We start from the raw sequence: 16,023 nt of genomic DNA on the forward strand, positions 1-16,023 counted from the left end.
AATACTAATCAGTAAACAAAGATTTTTATGAAAATATATTTATTCATCTGAAACTTCAGGCTTATAACTGTGTGCCACTGTATTTAACAAACAATCTGTTTCTTGTTTAAACAGCATTGAAATAAAATATTAAGGCTTAATTTATCATTAATATAACATTCTTCCATGCTTATGGGGTGAACCCTAACCCCAAGTAAGACGTACTGTTGAATATTTCCATTAAAAAAAAAATGTATGTCTCAACATCTGCATATCAGATCGATTCGAAAATTGCGTGCTGTCATATCGCGATATATTGCAGAATCGATTTTTTTTAAACAACCCTAATATATATCTATATATCTACAGATAGTTGTCGGAGGCGAAATCATTGAGTTTCTTGGGAATGTTCGAAAGGACGGCATTGTATGTGTGAGATAAGTGTTAAGCTCGAGGATTTCTTTTCTTTCCCAGAGCTAAAGGGCAAAACATCATTTATAAATAAATTTTAGAATACCAAATAAAATGCTGGACGGACTTAACAGACCTAATGGTTCAAGTTAGGAAAAGGAAAGAGGTTACAGAAACGGCAACCAGGCATGAGACAATATGTCAGAATACTCTCCTAATAGGTCAGTGTTACCTTGAGAAGTAGGTCTGGACACTGTAAGCTATTTACAGTCCAAGTGTTATTCCACATTTTTAATAGGCTCGAATGAGGCTCTCTACTCATTAATCAGGCCAAGAAAAGACACCATAATTAGACGAAGAGATGAGAACAGGAACAAGGAGGAGCAAAGTGACGCCAAGCTGGGAAAATAAGCTTTATTCAAGCTTTGTGGCTCCCACTCTCATTGACATGGAAGTTCTGCTTGAACATTTTTTTTAATTTACATCTTCGAAAACATCTAGGCACCAAAAGTCAGCTAGGAAATGCTTCCTGACACCCACAACAGGACGAGCATTCACAGAAAATGGATGGATAAATCATTTCCTCCCAAGAAAATACCTGAATTTAAAAGCCACTAATGTCATATCTTAAGCAGTTACTCGTCGTTTTGACTTTGTCTCAGGTGGGCCCTAAAGAAAAGAGATAGCGTTTAATTACACCTTCATACGCGACACATTCCTTGAATATAAATGACGATTGTTGCTGCAAGAACTAAAGCCTATGAGGATCAGAAATTATCGAGCACTTTTTTGGATGTTCAGGTTGCTGTTGTGCCAAAAAACAGAGTGTGTATCCTAATGATAAATGGCTTTTTATCAGTTAGCATATTTTATGGAGATTCACTGCGCTAAGTCCATTTGCCCTTGTTCCACGTTGCTTTCTACGCAGTATTATGCCAACACTCCCGCAGGGTTTGAAGAACACACCAAGTCTAATTTGAATCTCATATTTTCTGCCTTTCTTTTCAGTATTAAGAGAAGATGATCTGCTACTAGAATGTACAACATACATTGGTTTACTGAGCAAAACATGTTTATATTGCAAACAATACAGACCTTGCATGTTTGATTTTACCAGAATACAGACTGCTGTGTCCCTTGATACACTGACTCGCATTCTATTTGTTTTGAAACGCTTTCCAATCAAAAGCAACGCTCGCACCTTTGCTTTGTGTTGAGAAAAACCTGTCAGTCGCCCCTGTTATCTGGTTAATTGCGTGTCGGAGGAATTCTCCCAAGCTAGACTGAGCTCAAATATCCGATTTAATCTTTAATTTTCTTGTCCCGTGAGAAACAATGAGGACACGCAAAGTGCATAAAGTATAGCAGGATGAGAACATTTTAGATTTTTCAAAACACATACATTTGGGTGGATCAAAGTTATCAATTAATTCATTGAATTGTGTTTTAAGTCCATAATATACAAATGTAAAAATCACATCATGAATGGAGGGTACTTTCCAATAACACTTTTCCATACAAATTTCACACCTCCCAAATTTAAGTATCTTTTAATTACAATTAATACTTTGTAATTTTCACATACATTTATCTTTCAATTTACTTTGTAAGCATTCAGCATTCCCACGCAATTTCTGCAGAAATTGCACTTGGTCTAGTAAATTCTATGCAGCTCCACTCGTCTAAATACGAAATTCTAGTTAATATTGCGTTAGTGAAATATGAATTAAACAGCAAAATCCGGCAGTTTTTAATCAATATTAGAAGGCAGCCATTTTGCCACTTACTGTCGAGTTAAAATTACGTCTCGGGTAACAACCAATCGCAGCTCAGCTTCAGAAAACAGGTGAGCTGTGATTGGTTCTTGCCTTAGCCCTGAGTAACTGATGTCATCTTCAGTCGATGGCAAGTGGCAAAATGGCCGCCCCGGCTGGATTTTGCTTCATAACATAAAATATTTTACAAATGTAATGTTAATCATAATGTCATGTTTAGATTAGTGAGGTCACGTATAACATATTATTGTCGAGAGAAGTTTAAGGTTGACTTCCTCTTTAGGGATGATTGGGGGAGCGTATTATACTCGGAATTTTACAGTATGTAGATAGCATCATAATAATTGCTGGTTGTATGTACTTCCATTTAAAGTTGTATACTGAATATTAAGATGCTAAAGTGGCTGTTGCAGTTCAAAGCGTTAACAGCATCTGATCGCCTATTATCAGATGTCCCCGTTGCCAGTGGGTGACTTGTGCCATGTTGCGGCTCTCTTGTGTGCCACCCACGCAGAAAGCGTTACTGCCGCAGTGCTGCTTAGCCCTACCTTTTTTTTACACTCTGGTTGTCTTCCAGTCAAATGAACACACCATAGCAAAAATGCGATTAGCAAGGAACAAAGAACACAGAAGAAAAAAAAATATAGCGCATTTTCTTATGCCCGTATTTTTAGCCCTGCCTTAATTAATCCTCAATTCTGATAATGTTTTACTAAAATGGAAAGATTTATGCTTGAATGTGTGTTCTTGTCGTGAAATCACTGTGCTGGTACCCAAAATACTAATTACTTGTGCTTATTTTTTCATCTGGAGCCTAGTAACTAGTGGATGAGCACACACCCACATCTATCAGCCAGCACACACAAAACATCACAGTCACAGTCAGAAGCACACTGTTTACCTGCAGTCATTTTAATTTCCCTCCCACTAGCTCGTCACCACTGGCAGTGGCAATGTATTTTCATTCCTCACCCCCTCATTCAAACACAAGGACAAACTCTATTTGTTTCTTTTTTCTCTCTCCCTTCGCTTTATATCCGCCTGTAACTATAAAGCAACAATTTGCAAATTATACAAATTTTCTTCTTTGTTAAGGAAGACATTAAGGTGTTTTGTTGACATTCCCTCTGGCGCAGCTCCATCTAGTGGATGCTCAATGCAACCCCAGCCACTACCGTAGCTTCTATTATGTGCGCCCTATAATGCGGTGCGCCTTATATATGGAGAACGTTTTTAAATAGGTCATTCATTGAAGGTGCGCCTTATAATGCGAAAAATACGATATATTAAAATTTCCTTTAATGCCACTATTTATTTTTAACATGCGATTAATAACTGGCCATTACTTGGGAATTCCAGTCACAATGCAGCAGACAAATTCACGTCAAAATTTAGGAGTAACTTCTTAAAATAAGCGCCTACGTAATTTTTTTCAACTTTTTCAGGAAACACAAAAAAATGTAACCATCTGCATAATGAGGAGATGATTTAGGTAAAAAAATAATAATTTGCAAAAAATGGCTTAGGCAATTATTTCAAGAGGGTGACAAAATTGAACAATTATCCATATATTTGTGGAGACGGGACAAGTTGTATTTTACAATTTTAAAAATGTGCAGAATTTCACAAGTTACTTCATGTTAAAGATTAGATAGCTCTAAAGCTTTAAAAAAAAAAAAAAAAAAAAAAAAGATTAGATAGCTCTTAATATGAAAAGAAAAATGTACTGAGCTGTCACCATGGTCTTACAAATGCAATTATGCCATCTCGTGGCAGAAAAATGACCTCAACACAAATCAATATCACACTTGTTTTTACAGTACAGTACATATTTTTAGTTTTAACTAAATTTTATGAATTATGAAATCACTGTATTAATGACTAAAATATGCAGCCATATTTCTATTAGTTTAAAAAAAATCCCACTTTTGTTAGCACGAGTATAAAAACTATTTTATTGTACATTTAGAACAGATATAAAAGTTGCGATTAATCACGAGTTACCTATTGAAGTCATGTGATTAATTACAATTAAAAATGTTAAAGCGCCTGACACCCCTAATACACACACACAAAGTATATAATTAAACTTTTTTTTTTTAATCTGATTAATCTGCTTTTTATCTAAATCATTTATCCCAGCAAAAAATAATTGAGACAAATGTATCATTGCATTATGCACAGATACACAGTTCCTCTCTGTCACACCCATGCCTGCTCATCCGCACTTCATGTCAAAAGCTTGAGAAGATTAAATAGACCTTCACTTTGCAGCTTCAATCTGTCTCCTCTGATAAAGATCGTCGGTAGGAGCTATTGGAAGTGAGTGAGAGGCGATGGGTGGGTTGGGGGGGGTTGAGGTTATGGATAGAGACAAAGGCTAGACGCAATGTCGAGAAAGAGACGGCTAACATATTGTTTCAACATGCTCTTCACTCATGATCCCAGCTTGGCACTACTTATCACAGACATGAAGACGTGCAGAACACATATGGGCAGCCCCACCCATGGGCAGATTCTGATGTTCAGAATAGAAATAGAATACTTTTTTTTTTTTGCATGTTTAGAAACACATTTTGACCATTTATCTCAATGTTTCTTCCACATCCTTCAAATGGAGACTGAAACAATCATACTATTTCATCCTCCCTTTTAACATAGTGTAGAAAGTCCCAAAAAATATTCACCAAATATCAAATTGCGACAATGGGGGGGGAAAAAAAAAATGATGAGCCCTCTGAAAAGAGACTATTTTGGTGTTGCGCTAATGTAACTGATGTTTCTCCATTTCAGCGTCTCTTGCAGCATACATATTATATTGTTCGGGCACATTTTAATTTTACATTGAATTGTGAATAGCCCCCTGGAGGCAGCGACACAAAAAGGCAAAATGAAATAAATATAAATGAAGCATGTTTAATTCTGGCTTTGACACTCTGCTAAGGCTGTGATCAATTCCAATTAAACAGAAATCCTCAAATAAAATAATACTGTAATAGTCTATGTAACCCCTTAGTCATTTCTTACCATGCTTCATTTGCAATATGGATGAAAAACAGACAGTAACAATAACAAATGCATGTTAATAAAAGGGTAGTCTATGATGGCGTGCCAAATAAAATGAACACATAAATCAAAAACAGCAGAAGCCAGTCTGCATTTCTGTGCAGTTTCTTTTTTTTTTTTTTCTCATTAATGTCAATTACAGTTCAAATTGAATTGAAATAATTAATCCCAGGGTCAAACTGTCACCATCATAAGCATGACCAGCAGCAACATACAGGAAAAAGTGGAATAAACAATTTGATGACAGCGTTTTGTTTAAGACAGCCAAAAAAAAAAGTTCAGATGGCATGACTCGACTTTCTCAGTAATGCTGTAAAAAGTTGCAGATTGTCAGCAAATGGAGAAGGCACTTTTCTGGAGGTTTAACAGAAGACAATATACAATTCAATCTGCCGCAGATTAGACAAAAAGAGATAATTACACATATTATAAAATAAGGATGCAAACCGGTTATTTTCTTCTTCTCTGCATTTGAGGTCACGAGAGAATTATAGTCATTTTTATATCCTGTATCTTAAACATGACAACCAACAATAGAAATGACTATGAAGGTCAAAGCTGCTGCGTTGCCATCTTCCGCTTTTCCATTCCACGCAGACATCAGATTTGAAAAGCAACTAAACATTAGCAAGCGAGACACACAGTGAGAGCAGCAAACCAAGACACAAAAGGAAATCGAAATCCAGGGAAAGGAAGATTTAGAAGGCTTGGCTTGATGATTCATTTACATGCTTAAACCTATTTTACACCGCCACCCCTGTTCATTCCTAAACAACAATGGTCAGTAATTTACCATGTGTTGATAAATTACACGGCTCTCGCAACAAGCAGAACACTGCAGCTCACTAATGAGAAAAAGCAAAAAAAAAAATGGAATATTGAGGGCAGGGAGGGTTAGGACATGGAAAAACAATACCGGTAATAGCGATGGACCTTGTCGCGTTGAAGCATATTTTAAATTCTACCTTTAAAATGATAGGGTTTGCAACGATAATGTAAGTCAAAGGGCCCCGAGCGCAAGTCTGAAGTTTTCTTTATTTTCTTTGTGCTGTTGTACGCCATTGTGAAATGGAACACAGCCAACTCCCAGCCAATCGAAGCAGTTCCCCTCATTCATATTAAAGTCATTGAGAGTCTAAAATCAAGGCCTAGTGCATCTACACAGCCAATTCTGTAGAGTAAATTTGACTCTATTTAGAGTGGGACCAAATAGACTCAGTTGGAATAAATAAATAAATAAATAAGTCACTCAAGGGTTAAGGAACAAACTCACGACCATCTGCTTGGGAGAGTGCCACACTACCACCTGCGCTATGCCCCGCCTATTGTTTGCTTATCTCCAAGAAGAGACCCAAAATTATGGTTTTGGTCTTGCTTAGAAAGATTCTATCGCACAGAAGGAGCTGTGTGGTTCAGGGAGTAGATCCGCTGTCTCCCAAGCTGAAGGTCGTGAGTTTGTTCCTCAACCCTTGAGTGATTTTTTTTATTCTCTATTTTATTCTTTTCCAAGTGTAAATATTACTCTAAAATTTAGTCTATTTGGTCCCAATCTAAATAGAGTCCAATTTACTACAGAATTTACTGTGTACGGATAGCTATCTATAACTAGCTAGCTGGCTAGAGATAAAAGCAAGAGCTTTCTAGCTAACTAGCTCGTCTACATATAATAATAAATTTAGCGATATTCACAAAATTATTTGCAAGCAAAAATAGTTTTGCTGTAAATCCAGTATTAAAATATTTTCCAGGATTTACGGTTTACCAAATTCACACACACACTAAACTAGACTGGCCCTGGCACAAAAAAAACAATGTGCCCATTTTTACACCGTGTGCACGGGCGTATGTACGGAAAATAGGGCCAAAAGACTTTAGTCTGAAGTACTGGTAAACATAAAGTACTACTAACAAGTAGGGAATTATTATTATTATTTTTTAATATAAACCAAGTTGTATTGATGAGTAGGGAAAAGTGTTCCAGTTCATACAAAGTACAAGTGAAAAAACGAATCAACAAAGCGCTAATGTATGCAAACAAACTGAGACTAAAGGATGAAGGAGTAGAACAAGGAACTTATGAGGTAAAAACAAGGAGTACAAAAAACATTGCATAAGAGCAACCTTTTTTTTTTTTTTGCTTTATTTTATGGACAACAAATACAAATTGACTCTTGCCAATTTGTTTTTCCTATTAGGTGGTTCCATGTTAAATTCAATTTCACATCTGTTCAGAGAGCCCTGTAGCACATCAGAAAACCGCCATTCCTTATACACAATATAATAAAAAGTTTAATACAGAGAAGGACAATTGGTACCTCAAGGCTGGAAAGAGGATAAAAATAGAAGATGCTCCAAAGTGTGGGCATTCTAATTACTGACTATTCACTTGTGAAGTGTGAGAGGTAAGAAGAGACAACAGGGACCATTTGAAATCCAACAGTGATTCTGAATCCCCTTATGCTCCATCAATCTCCCAACAAGCACACACGTGCACGTACACACGTGCACAAGCACACAACGATACAATAGCTGTGAGCATAATTAAAAGGCCCCGAGGCAGAATCAGTCAGGCAGGTGTTTCTGTCGGGGCGCACTGAGCATCGCAAGCGGCTCACAGCGAAAACCGCGTGTCCCATCGACACAGCGGGATTATTTTGGAAGATTTCCCTTAGCCGCATGTTACCCACCGACTGTCTTGCTCTGAACCACTGAACAATGTCAGCCACCCATTAAAAATGTTCTAAAATAAAACATTTCACACCCCTTGATCTAAATCCTCAAAAAAGGTGCCACGGAATGTTGCTTTTCTTGGATATTGGTAAACAGTTGACACAAAAGTATTTACCCTAATACCCTAAGCCTACACATATATACACTAAGTGTGTCAAAATGAGTGCACTAATTTTGAGTTGAGTAAGAATGCATATATTTGTGGAGACTAGAGTCGAGATGTATTTTTCAGGAAACACAAAAAAAAAATGGAACCATCTGCATCATGAGAAGATGATTTAGGCAAAAATATATGGGGGTTTTTTTGCAAAAATGACTTGGGCAATTATTTCAGCAGGGTGACGAAATTTAACAATATTCCATATATTTGTGGAGACGGGACAAGTTGTATTTTACAATTTGCAGAATTTCACAAGTTACTTCATGTTAAAGATGAGATAGCTCTTAATATAAAAAGAAAAATGCACTCAGCTGCCACCAATGTCTTAAAAATGCAATTGTGCCATCTAGTGGCAGCAAAACGACAACACAAATCAATATCACACTCGTTTTTTTACAGTACTATGCATATTTTTAAATAATTATGAAATTACTGTATCAACGACTAAAATATGCAGACATGTTTCTATTGAACATTTTTTCCACTTTTATGTTATGAGTATGAAAATTATTGTACATTTAGAGTGGATATAAAATGTGTGATTCATTTTAAGTTAACTATTTAAGTCATGCAATTAATTATGATTAAAAAATGTAATCGTCTGACACTAATATACACACATGAAAAAGCATTTCCCCGTCCTTTGTTTTAGTTTTTTTGCGTATTTATTACACTTAATAGGCGTTGGTAGTTTTCAAACTTCTTTCAATATTTCCCCTCCCCCTTCGAAGCCACGCTCCTCATTAACATGAACGTGCACCAGACATGCACTGTAAGAGTGTGCACGCTAAACAAGCCGTTCCTAGCTAACGCTGCTACATTGCTAGCATAACTTAATGATGGAGTGTTGTTTTGTTGCCCTTGTTTTGTCTCAAGAGCAGCCCGATTCCTTCTTTTTAAGTTTTGTTGCTAACAGGAGGAAAATAATTTGGCCCAGCATTGCAAGATTCATCTTCAGGCAGAAATAGTGTAGCAGTAAAAGAAGTCAGAGGCATTTTCAGAAGTGTACCAAGACCTTAAAAGATCAATTATCCACCATCTCAAAATTGCATATTGTCAATTGGTTGAAGCTGTTTGTCACCAATGTCAACACAGGCAGGCTCACTATTATTTCTGAGAAAACTCTCACTTTGTGTTAAGAGCTTAAAATTTGATTATCTCATTCATTACCATTGACTGCTATAAACGTTAAAAATCTATTTTAACTGGTTGGTTGTGAATGAGTTAAAGTGGCCCTGAAGGGGATCTCAGAAGTCTTAAATTTGGCTTCTGGTGAGTTTGACGAGTTACTCCATAGATGGATGAAAGTATTGTCTTTGTGGGAGCTCAGGCACCTGTGGGCTCCCTCAAACCCTAAACCCTGGTTTAAATCCTTTTGCATAAAATGAGCACCACATAGTTGAATATCATCTTTTTGAGCTAACATCCTCATGCTGTGATGTGAAATTGAAAAGTGAAGCCCATTTTGAATATCTGGAGAGAGTCTGAAGCTACACACCTGGAATATGCCGAGGGGACACTCTAATTTATCAGATAGTAGAATACTATCTTGAATGAGATGAGGGCTCTTATAATAGGTGTCAATATACTATTTTGGGGCTATATTTCATTTGTTTCAAGTTTTTTTATTGAGCTTTTGGTCCCTATTTTCATGCCCATGTAGCGCAAAGCATTGTCTAACTTTTGGTGGAAGTTTTTTTTCTTTTCGTATTTTTCTAGACCAACGCGGATAGAATAGCGCATTTTGCGCCGCTGCGGGAGGGAATGCAGCCGACTCGAAGCGGCTCCCCTCATCAGCAGAGAGGCACACAAATTGACAAACACACTAAAACTAGACTTGCACAGAAAGGAATATGCGCCTATTTTTATACCGGAGACATAATCAGGTTAAATCAATCAAATTAAAAAATAATAATAATAATAATAACAACAACAATTGTAATTGGGGTTATCTGAATTATTCATGTTTTGGCAAATGATTTCAAAATTAAATTCGACAATTATTACAGCTGCTCACATTGAACACAAAATGCACGTCTTTGTCTGGCCTCATATTCCTCTAGGATGGTCATAATGGATCTACTCTGACCTGCTCATGGTTATTATCGCGTATGACGTGCATCATCATTGTCATAATCATCACGAAGCGCTGCAAACTCTCTACTGGCACTTTCTCATTCAGGAAGGAGCTGAGAGGGGAAATGCCCATGAAGCATCCGGTTAGCCTGGCTGGCCCGAGGGTGGCTATGCTTATGTGCTACTTTGGCAGACAACGGGAGATTTCTGTGAGCATGCGTTTGGATTGCAATGTATTGTCACTGTATTGCATCAACAGCATTGGTCAGAGCATTGCAAATACTGTATCCGGTTTTAATGTGGATATCGTTTCACGTTTCGTATCATTTTTTCCCCCAGCATACCGAACACTTCAAATCAATTCTACGGGTGTTTAGACCTTCAGAGGCATTTGATGCTGTTTGAACTATGTGTTATAACGGTGATCTTCATTTCATACATCATGAGAAATGAAGCCGTGTCTTGTTTTCTCCAAACAAAGAAGGGAATTTTCAGAAAGTGTCTTCAGAGATCTGCTTCAAGTGGTTTGAAAATCATGTTTAAAACATAAGGCATGCTGTGTTAGGTAGAATTTGTGTGCACAGTTTAGAAGAATGCAAATTGGTTCCCGTTTGAATTTATGTGCTTGCTTTTGCACTGACAATATGTTTAGTTTGTATTGTAACACCACGTGGACATGTGAGGCTTGCTTCAGGTGAGTACTAAAACGTGTTTTAAAGCGTAACAACCTCTGTGTGAATTTATCAGTATGTTGAAAAAGGAATGGGGGAAAAAAAAAAACATGGTCTATGGAAATGTGAAATCCTCCTTGTGTGTTAACATTTCCCTTAAGGGGTAGAACTACCATGTGGCACTCGAGATGTGTGTACTTGGCTGGAAACATGTAAATGTGTAAAAACACACGTCCTGCCAGGAAGTATTTCCCTATTGTTCATTTTAGCTAGGACGACATTCTTTTAAAAAAAAAATACATACACATACACATACACATACACACACATACACACACCTGTTTTTTTAAAATTGATTCAAAGAGTAAAAGCATTGTAAGTTTCCCTATGCTGGATTTAGGCATATTTTATGGTTCCTTTCCCGCTCTGTCCATTTTCTTCTCAACTCAAGGGTGTGTTCATTCACACTTAACTGGTTTTGTTTCGGTTCAAATTGAAACTGGTGCCATTTCTCTGTGATTCATTTAATTTCATTCAGGGTAAACCAAATTGCTGAGGAAAAAACAACATAAAGCTGCAATTTTGACAAAGTGGCTAATTGCACCATAAAGAACTTCTGACATAGTTTTGGTTGTTTGATAGGTCAAAAAAAAAAAAAAAAAAAAAAAAAACAACAACAACAATCTGCAGGCACTGTGGCTTTCGCATGATTGTGAACTTCAACACACATTGTAAACCTGGCTTGGCATTCACTCTAGTCAAGTGGATGTACAATTTTATGTATTATTTTTTTACATACTGTAAGCTCTTAGTTGTTCTATGTACAGACAGATTCCCTCAAAACATGAATATCTCAAATTGCAACTCATCTGTTAGCATACCCCCGTGTAACCGTTTCCACTAATGTCTTATTGATAGCATACTTCCCTTTACCCATAATTTGTGACAAAAGATGCTTCTAAATAAAATGAATTATTATGATCTTCAAATCCTGACTACATTCATAGATTTTTGCTGCCTTCCTGTGGTATCGAAATTATGGTAAAAATGCCCGCTCATGTCGTATTTTCCATTGGGAATTTATTTTTGATACCCGATTTTCCGAACTGAGAGAACTTTTCAAGTTTCAACATGGCGGAGAGTGCCGCAGGGTTTGTGAATGGTAAGGGATATTAGCATTTATGAGGGCGCTGTCATCCGCTAGCTGGTTGTTTTAGAATCTACACATTTACGTAGCATACACAATTCAACGTCCTGTCCTTCACAACTCATTATTCGCCGTAATTGTTCAGTTTTTACGAGCAGAGGCAACGTCAGCTGCCCTGTGTATTGTGTTGGTACAACAACAAAAGCACATGAACAGAACTCAGTCATAATTAGGAGCGTCCAAGTGGTAAGGTCCATCTTTCCTAGAGCACGGGCAGGTCTTGATGAAACTCAATGATCAAGTGAAATTGTGATTTTCTCCCTCATTCAGTCCTGTATCCCTTAATTGCCATTCAATCAAGTTTTGTTCGACGTGAATGATAATTTACTTGTCAGGAACACTTAAATTTAGCGAAGGTTGCGTGACACTGCTGCTCTGGACTGAGAGTGAAAAGCTATCATGACAATTCCTCTATTATTATTTTCCATTTTCATTTGTGACCGATTATCCTGTTCAGGGAACAGATAAGGCTGAAACTTTGCATACGTGTGCCGGGTCGGAACCTCCTATGTCACAATTTGTTAATATCATATTTTTTTCACAAATTGATACTATTGGTCAGTCCACACATGAGGGTGTCATTTTGACCAACCTAAAGTGTTGAAAATGGCTTGCTCTTTTTGACGATGGATCGTGTAAACAATGGTTTTGGGGGTCTCCTGGAATATGACGTTAACTATCTAATCTTGGATAAGAACACGTTAAAAGTAGCAAAATCAAGTTTGTTTTAGCATCTGATGGATTTCACAGGGCTGTTTTGCTAATGGTTCCACAGCCAACTTTTCTTGGCAGCTATTCGTCAGAATCGGCAAAAAAAGATAGGACTTAAATATGTAATCTGACATAACGTTCGTATAAAGTCATTGAGAAGGATGACCTTGATAATCCTGAAGGACGACGGTAGCATTTAGGCAAGAGCCTTAAAACATTTTTTACAGGACTGAACTGTTGTTCTTGAACAAACCCCTGTCAATAGAAGCAGCCTTGCTCCCTAGAGGATGTACCCAATTAATCTGTGATGTTTGACCTGTACAGGGTCACGGGTAGCCTGAAACTTCCCCAGCTGACTGAGTGAGGTGACAGCTGAAGAAAATCTATAACATTTGTAATCCTCTGCCCTTTCCTCCTGTGACCTGAGGACATGGACCTTACAGGTCTGTGCTGATAATGCTATAACTTGTTCAACATGTTTTCCCTCCAGATACGACATTGTACATGCAGAGGTCGAACAACCTTCATTCTTGAAGTGACATGAGGCTTTAGCACATCTCAAGATGTTTAACTTTTAGCGTTTTGCTTTTCTTTGGCTGTGTCACACGGCGGATACCAATGACTGCAGGAAGGATTTATGATGTGTACCATAATGGGACTAGTCTTTGCTTTGGCTGTTTAGTACAAATAGGATACAAGTGTCAATAAGTCAACAACAGTAAGAATTTTGTTTTAATGCTTATTGTTAGGTGTGAGTAAAACACATATACACACACACACAGTGGGTGACTTCTTTTTACATGCATCTGAAAGCTAAGAAGGTTAAAAATTAAAACATATTGCGCCATTAACTTACCATAAGCAATTTTCCCCCCCAATTCCCTGTATCAAGCTTTAGGGTAATTTTTTGAATAAATGTATATAAAAGAACCACTCTCCTAACCCAGCAACAAAATGTTTATAGCAAAATACAAAATATAACGTGATTTTTATTAAATTTATTTTCCCAGCGCAAAGGGCTCTTTTGCATACATATATACACACACATGTTATTTATAATTTTTTAAAATAGATTTTGGTATTGTTTTTTGGGGGAAGGAGTTCAGTTTTTCTGGGATTTTTCTAATTTACCTCCGGTTTTTCATGGATTTTTTTTTTTTTTGGATTTATTCACTGCCATTGACGGCTATACACTATTTTGATTAGTTTAACATTTTTTTCCACTTTTGTTAACAAGAGTATGAAAACTTATTTTATTTGGTACATTTAAAACAGATTTGTGATTAACCGTGAGTTAACTATTGAAGTCATGCAATTGATTAATTTAAAAAAATAATAATCGCCTGATGAGATTAAAAAACTTTTTTTTTAAAGAAAATATTAAAAAATTAGGGCCGTCAGGCGATTAAAATTTGTAATTGTAATTAATCGCATGACTTCACTAGTTAACTCATGATTAATCACAAATTTTATATCTGTTCTAAATGTATAGTAAAAAAATTATAGGTTTTCATGCTCTTGTTAACAAAAGTGGGGGAGAAAAAAAAAAGTTAAACTAATAGAAATAGTTCAAATGAATTTTTGACGTCTATAGCCGTCAATGGCAGTAAATGAGTTAATCAAGGGCCTCTCAGAGTGTGGTCACCAGTTAACCATCCCTGAAATAGAATGGTAAAAAGAAAGAGGGGGGGGGGGGGCTTTTCTATTGAGTCTGGGACTCACATGAACTGGAATATTATAAAATAAATCAAACACCGTTTGATTTGATAAGTTTTTGGAGAAACCATAAATACAATTTTATTTTTCCTGTTGGTTTGGTACGAGCTAACGAAATTGAGTGACCATGTATTACTACCAAGACATTCATTTTCAAAACCCCAGTGTTTCTAAAATAACAGCCCATCCCACGGTATCCATTTCGATGGTAAATTAATACATTTGAAAAAAAATAGACGGATCCTGGTAGCCACGCATGACTATAAGTCTTTATTAAGCAGCAACAAATAAAGTGCTGTCAGGGCAGCATTTCCATCAAAAGCATAAATGCCTCAGGGAATGTTGCGAATCAGAGAACAGCAGTATCTATCATTTATTTGTGTACAACAGCAGCCTTACTGAAAGCTTGAATGCAAGCGAGCAGACATCTAGCAGCATGTCAGTATCATTATCCATTATATGAGAATACGGAGGAGTGCAGAATGTCGAGGTTTGTGAGGTAGTCATTATTCATACGCAACAACTTTAAATCATTAAGCTTCCCGCATGTCAGGACATATCCATCACTGGTTGATGTGAACGGTGCCTTCTTGAACACAACAGCCCCTCGCGGGAATATTACGGACCTAAAGATTTACCAACAGTGGTAGAAGATAAATATTTATGGAGCGATAAAGATAGAGGTCTACTGCTCTATATTGTAAAAGCAAAAAGGGCGATTAAGATAATTTGATGCTTTTAGCTAAACACGTTCTTCATCTCGGAAAGCTCACAAAATGACAGATATGAGAATAAACAACGGCCTCGTGATAAAAGCCCGATCAGCCACTAACGGCTATTTACACTTTTGCTTGATGTTCCAGTGACTGCCTACTTTGCAATTACAGTATGTTAGCACCTTCTCAAACAAACTGGGCTCTCATTTGTAAAACCCAGTTTCAAATCTCTCCTCTATCACAGTCATATATTTTTTTTAGGAGTTCTCTAAAATGTGTCCTCTTTCTACTGATATGGAATCTTGATATATAAAACTGAGCAAGTAAAGAAATATGCCCTCTGACATAAACCAGACTGGCGTTTAAGTTGAGTTAAGTTTTTACCTTCAGAGAGAAATTGGCAGTCTATCTAAAAAAATTACACGGGTGGGGGGGGGGCTGTATTTAACAACTAGCAGATGGAGAATCACATTAGAGGACTGTTTCAGAAGCAAAGAGAACTGTGACAACTTGACTGAACTGTCTGCCGAGAGGAAGGCGAGCAGCGGTTCACAAACTATGATCGATGAGATGTAGACAATAAATGAAAAGATGGGTAAAGTGTAAATCATATTGGGGACTGCGGAACCAAGAGTCGGAGTATAGCACAAGCATAGATGGTTGGTGCTCAGATTTCGACCACCGGCGTACAGTGAACTAGTTTGCACAGCCACTTGATTTATATTTGCTTATGACTTAAAAGGGCTCTTAAATTAAGACATTTACTGTAACATCTAGCCCATTTTGGCGAGTGCTAAAGCACCCC

Source organism: Leptonotus elevatus, chromosome 9, assembly GCF_054856555.1.
Source record: "Leptonotus elevatus isolate MCC_2025b chromosome 9, RoL_Lele_1.0, whole genome shotgun sequence".
NCBI classification, from domain to species: Eukaryota; Metazoa; Chordata; class Actinopteri; order Syngnathiformes; family Syngnathidae; genus Leptonotus; species Leptonotus elevatus.